This window comes from Glycine soja, chromosome 10 (assembly GCF_004193775.1).
Source record: "Glycine soja cultivar W05 chromosome 10, ASM419377v2, whole genome shotgun sequence".
Taxonomy (NCBI): Eukaryota; Viridiplantae; Streptophyta; class Magnoliopsida; order Fabales; family Fabaceae; genus Glycine; species Glycine soja.
The window spans coordinates 40384644-40391956 of record NC_041011.1 but is presented as its reverse complement, the minus strand read 5'-3'; positions in this window follow the sequence as shown (position 1 = coordinate 40391956).

Below are 7313 nucleotides of genomic sequence, written 5' to 3'. Positions count from 1 at the left end.
ATATAATTAAGTATGTCAATCGATGTATCATTTTCTACTTGTATAAATTTTCTTACAATTTTTAGTTCTGTAAATAAATCTAATCCACCAATATTTGAGTGATTATTATGTTTTAATGAACGTTCAAGGTTAAGACAATAATCTTTTAAATTATTACTATCCAAAGACTTCAATTTCTTAATGCTAAATAAAAAACAAAAAATATCTTTATATATTTTAAATTGTTCAAATCTATTTCTTAATGCAATAATTGTTTGATCTATTATATACAATAAGTAATTATTTTTAAATGATTCTTTAGGCGATTTTACAACTTCATTATCAATATTTTCATCAAATTGTTTTTTTCTACGAATAACATATTTTTCACGAAACTTAAGTTCTACATCCATTTCAGTAGCAATTTCTTTGATAGAAATTATAGCATTTTCAAATCCATCTTCTATATATTTTTCAAACAAAAGAATAAGACCTTTTAATTGTTCTAAAGCAACATTCATACCCATATCTTTTAATTGTAACTTTTTATTAATGGAGTTTACAACAAATAATATATCATATCAAATAGTCATACTTAACAAAAACTCAAAATTTTCAAGTTCATAAGTTTTACCTAATTTTAATAAAACATCTCTTAATTATGGAGTTCGAAATCTTAAAATTTTTATACTTTCAATATGACTTTCTTATCGTGTTTGTGACAATGGTTTGAGAGTTAGGCTAGGAATATATGATCTTGTAAAAAAAGAAATTCAATACGACTTTCTCACCTTAATGTTTTCCTTTCATATTTGATCCATTATCATAACCTTGTCCTCTTAAATTACTAATATCAAGTTCAATATTATTTATTTTGTTCATAATATCATCAAAAAGGCATTTTCCAGTTGTATCATCCACTTTTAAAAATTCTAAAAAATATTTAAAAACTTATATTTGAGTTGAACAAACATCTACACATTGTAATACAAAAGATATTTGTTCTTCATGACTTGCATTAGGAGTACAATTAAGTATGATTGAAAAATATTTTGCATTCTTAATATTTTTTATAATATTTGTTTTACTTTCACTTGCTAACAAATTTATCAATTCATATGTCCAAGGTAATGATTATGAATTTTATTATCTTTAATTCGACAAATATGTTCTTGTATTATATGATCAAATTCTACAATCATTTTAATTATACTTAAAAAGTTTTCATTACTTTCTTCGTAAATTCTTTCATTTGTTCCACAAAATGCTAAGTTATTTTTTGCAAGAGTTTTAATTTAACAGCCACAATAATTCTAAATAAAACATTTATCCAATGTTTTCTATCTTTATTTATTTGTTCTTGAACATGTTTGCTAATTGTTTCATTTTTTAGCAACTTTGTTTCTAAGTCAATCCATAAACTCATATTAGCAATGTGCTCATTACTTATCTCATGATTCCTCAACTTATGATTAATATTTCTCCAATTCCTACTACCTTCATTGGTTAATTTAGTTGTACTAGGAACAAGATTAAACAATTTGCGACAGAAATAAAAGACTTTATCTAAATCTTGAGAATAAATTAACCATTTTTTTCATGTTGTTCACCATTAGACAACTTCTGAATGTAAAATGATGAAGAAAAATGCCTTGAGGTTCATCCTTAGGAAAATCTATATTAGTAATTTTAATAGGACCTCTTTTTAGTAATAAATCTCTCAAACTTGTGCTAATATTTGCTCATTGACTTGAATCATATATATTTTTAATAGTTATTTCTTTTAATTTATTAATTTTTTTTCATTTTGAGTTTGGTAATCAATATAATCTTGTTCATTAAATAGTAATTCTTGTTCATTATCTTTATTTTCATCAATTATTACATTGTTAACATGTTCATTAACTAATATTTCTTCTTTATTTTCATTTTCATCAATTTCTATATTGTTAACTTGTTCATTCAATGAGCAATTACTTATATTTTCAATTTTATTTTTATCTATTTTGATAAATCTATTTAGAGCCCCTTTTTGTGATTTAATTAAAGCATCAACTTTTTTAAAAAAGTTTTGAATAATCAAATTCAAATTTTTGAGTTGACATTTTGAAATAAAGCAACTAATGTATAAAAAAATAAATAAAAATTATAAATCAAGATTATGAAAAAAATGTTAGAACAACAAAACCTGATTGCCAACTTGCAAGTGGATTGTTTTATATACTTCTTTGAGTTGAGATACTTAAGTGCAATGCTCTTTGTACTTTGAAACTAATAAATGTAAAATAAAAATATTTTAGAATTTTAAGAAATTATACAAAAATAATATTAGAACTGAATTATATAAAAATATAAAAATTATAATCATATCTCAAAAAGCGAAAAAGAGTATAAAAGATTCAAATGATTTAGCCAAATGGATAGAAGAATTATTTAAAAAAACATGCTTAGTACCTTACATGTAAATCGGGATAGGAGCAACAAAGTCAAGCCACAAACCAAAAGCAAAACAAGGAATATTGAGGAAAAAAATCAATAAACATACTTAATCAAATGAAAGTAAATGAAGGAATAATCCGCACTAACAGAGAACCACATAAAGTATAAATGAGGATAAGAGTGATATTTAAGCTGATTTGGGAGAAAATAGAGAGTGATTTTTTGATTCATTTCGGTAATTAGAGAAAACAAGAAAAAAAATTAGATTAATTTTAATGAAAATTAATATATTCAGATTGAGAGACCTTTGATATAGTCAATCAAGAGACAAACTAATTAATGAGAATTATGATGAGTAATTAATTTTAAGTGGAAACTAACAATGAAATTATGAATTTTATAGGAAAATATGATTTTTATGGGTATTATAAGAAAATATGATCTTATAATTATTAGTACATAATTTTTTGGAGGCCTAAAGCAAAGACTTTAGTTGTTTTATCTTTAGGCCGATCCTAAATACATTGGTTGTATTAGAAAAAATATCTCCAATGTAAAAAAAAATTAAATAAAAGAGTCATTTTGACTTAATAATATCCAAAATCGTTTCCTAATAAATTAAATTTCTATACAAGTATTTAATTGCCTGATGATTTAAAATGTACATGTAGACCTTTTAAAGCCACTCAATTGTCCCAAATCGTCTGTTGAGAGGAGACAACATATATATATATATATATATATATAGAATCTAGGGTTCTGTTTAAAAGTATATCCGCTTTGCTTAATCATTCATTATTTTTTTTACCACTTTTATAATTGAAGTATGATCGATATGGAGGCCAGGGAAGGGGAAAAAAAAATTCAAATTTGAAATAACGAAGAACTAAAGAGAGTGTAAAAGGCTAAAAGCTTTAACCATCATTGCACATCCAACTCAACGCACCGGGGTTTCTTTTTATCATTATTTACCAAACGGCAACAAAAAGAACTCATACTCTCCATGTCATGTGGATCTACCATGGCATTCTAAGTTTGATCATATTTTGCAAAAGGAAAAAAAATCTGAAACATCTCTTCTCTTTCCCCCACACCCCATATACCAAAAGACAAGGGAAGAGAATGATTATCAAATTTATATATATGTAAAAAAGGAAAAGGAAAAAGCCTTGATGGAAAATGTTACTTTTAGCAGTTCAAACAAAGACGTATAAGCAGTTGCACATGACGAGGAGCATAGCATTGGGCAGATTCATATCATTTGCAACGAAGTCAGTCCCACTTGGGGAACAAAAAGAGCCTCAGAAAAGGTCACCAGCGCTATCTATACATTTTTAGTGATCAGTAGTGAGTGTTTTTACTCATCAACTTAACCCTAAATTATTTGGACCTTATTAGGGTTTGGGAATTATTTGCTTGCTCTTTGTCGGCAAATGCACCATCTAAATGATAAAATCATGAATTTAGTAGTTGTTTTTCTATAGTCATATCGTACAGGTTGATGTATGAGATTATATCAAAAAGAAGAAAAGATATGCATCTTCATAATTATAAAACCCGCTGTAAGCCATTCATGCATGTGATAATATATCACTTTTTGTCCCCCTTATGCGTATATATAAGTCCTTTAATTTGACCTTTTCTCTGACAATTATTTCATTTATTACTCTATACTTTTCTTTTGCTTTGAGCTTTCAAAAAATGACCCTATAAACCACTTGGTATCATTTTCTGAATAGCAGGTGCACAAGCCCAACAACAAACAAATTAAGAAAAACTAGTGAATTCCTCCGCTAACAGGGAAATCGATAAGAAATCAACAACTCAGGAGTAGGGTATTAACAAAACATGCTTGATTTGGGTAACTGTCAGGGGGGGACAAAAAAATAATTTAGGGCAGAAACAGCAATAACATTAAGTTGTTCAAGATTTTTACATGAACGGGAGTGACAACTTAAAAATGCATTTATAGATTTTGTTAATATTAGTCTTTAGGATTTGATTTTGAACTATACAAAAAAATGCCATTTATGAAGAATTTCATATATGTTAATATAACTTTTGTTTAACAAAAATTAAAATGTTAGTATTAATATTGTAAGTTTATACTAATATGATATATAATACTAATAAATAATTCTATAGAATATTAATGTATATTATCAATACATTAAACATTTATATATATAGCAAATCATAATATTAGAATAGATTTTCAAAATTTATATTAAAAATTTATTTTTTATTAAACAAAAATTATACTAATGAAAACATTTCTTACACTTGATAATTTTTAAAGTTTAATTTCTATGATAAGCATAACTTTTAAGAAGATTATTTAAAAATATATATATTAGTATGGACAAATATTAGTATAGACATTTCAGTGTAAAATAATAAATCATACTGTTAACTAAAAAAATATGATAAGTATAAATTTTAAGATGATTATTTTAAAAGTTAACAAATTTATTATATAAATTAGTTTGTAATTGATTGAGAGTGTAAATTTACACGGTTAGTATATATATAATTTTTCTTTAATTTTTTTTGTTAGTAAATGATATTCTTTTAGTAGTTTTAAGAAAAACATTGTTTAATATATATATATATATATATATATATATATATATATATATATATATATATATATATATTAAAAACATAAAGTGTAATAAATATTTTTAATAACATATTTTCATTTTTAATTATTTACAATAAATCTTTAATGGCTAATGATGTTAATAAAAGCTACTGTATATATATACACAGAATGTGATCTAGAGAGACAGATAGATCGAGGATGGTACACTGGCTTTAGACATGAATAAAGTTTATCTACATACAAAAAAGAAAATCTCCAGAATTACCCCATATCCCAGTGATACAACCAGACGAATGTCCCACATGTGCTAAGTGCAACTTCCTTCTCATAATTAAATTCTGCATGAGTGAAACTTTTGCTTAAAATGATTGATGAGGATCTTTCATCCCATAACACAAAGATTGCCTTTACAGAATTACAGTGCAAGCAGGATAAGAGCGCATTATACCCTGTACCCTCAACCGATGCACGTGAAAAAACAAAAAAGAAACAGTGACATCACAGTATATACATATTACTCATGCTTAATTTTAAGATAAAATTATAGCCATTTAATTATAACTAATAATATAATTAATTAACAGGACAACAAAATATTGTTAATTACCCTCTACATTAATTGAACAAAAGAATATAGGTAACTAATAATACAAACGGATTAAACACGCAATCTCCTAAGAGGGCACAGCAAGAGAGAAAAAACAAAGCTGCTGGTTTATTTGATACATGTCAAATGCCCTTCTTTGTATCATTGTATGAATTGTACGTGAATCGGAAGTTTCGTTTGGTCATTCTTCCTTTGAATTTATGTTATTGTTTGTATGCATTATATAGATTGAGTGTGCTATTCTATGTCTTCTTCTCTCGCCAGGCCAACGATCATTGATAATAACAAAGCCATGATTTGGAAATAATGACAAAGTATGCGAGCAATGAAACTACAAAATTGCCGTTACTGGTTTGGTATATATGTAGAGAGCTTGACCCCAACTTTTAGAGCTTACCCATTTCTCATCATTCCATTGTCTCATTCTCTCCCTTTTTTTATTTATTTTCTCCCTTTACCATATAAATAACTTGTCACTAGCTAGCTCAATACAATAATGCGCAACAATAGGTTGCGTCAATATTATATATATGAAGTCTGATCTATGCAAACGACAACAACATCGGCTACAGGCTTATAAGTAAATGTAGTCTCTTATATATATTATTGTTGCAAGTGGACGACACTAAAGTTTCAATCTTAATCAACGGGACCTGTTGTTCCAAGTTTATCAGAAATTAGTGGGGACCAATGGGTCATGCCATATGGCTAAATTACAGCAAATCACACCATCAATGGAGAAAATTTAAAAAATTCAATTTTTATTTTTATATAAAACTAAATTTTAATTTGTTTGGATAATAACTGCTAAAAGATCAACAAAATAATGTTTTTCATTAAAAAATAATAAGTTTACCATTGTAATAGTAGTCGTCGGAGTTGTTTTATTTCATTTAATCAATTTCAATCCCCGCCTTTTGCAATTACAATATTTTTTTACAACAAACTCAGAATTTCATTCATATTCAAATGAGCAATACATCGTGGAACTAAATAAAAAAAATTAGAGACTAAATATTAGCCTGCAAATTACTTCAAATTTTCATCATTAATGAGCCTAAGATAACTCATGAAAAATACTATTTATATATTAATTTTATTTAATTAACTTTTTCTTACAAAAAATATAAAGATAAATGATGTGATTAAAGAGATAAAAGTGGAAGTGTTATATAAAAACTACCTATGTTTTTTTATAACATAATCTCATTATATATGTATATTATATCTAATATAAGTCAAAGTAATTATTATTTAATATTCCAATTAAAGCAAGTTCTCTATTCATATAATATATATGGAAGAATTAGAGAAAATTAATTAAACAAGACAGCCATAGTCACTAATGAGTTGAATAGACGTAAAGGGTTTCATTTTGTCAACATATTTCAAGGAAAAGAAGGTTGAAAACAATCCTTCACCTTTTCATTTATTGATAGGAATATTTACTATGTACAATCCATATGTAAATGTCTGATATATTTACTATAAGTAGCTTCTACCCGAAAATCATAACAATAAATTAACGAAGTAGAGGGCACCCGTGGGAATTATAAAGTCATCGGATTGTAAGACGGAGAAAGACAGCAATCCAATGTTCATATATGCAGTTGTGGGCACATGGATGCAAGAAATTAGTGTATGCATATGCTTCAATTATTTGATAGTAGTACGAGCAAAAAG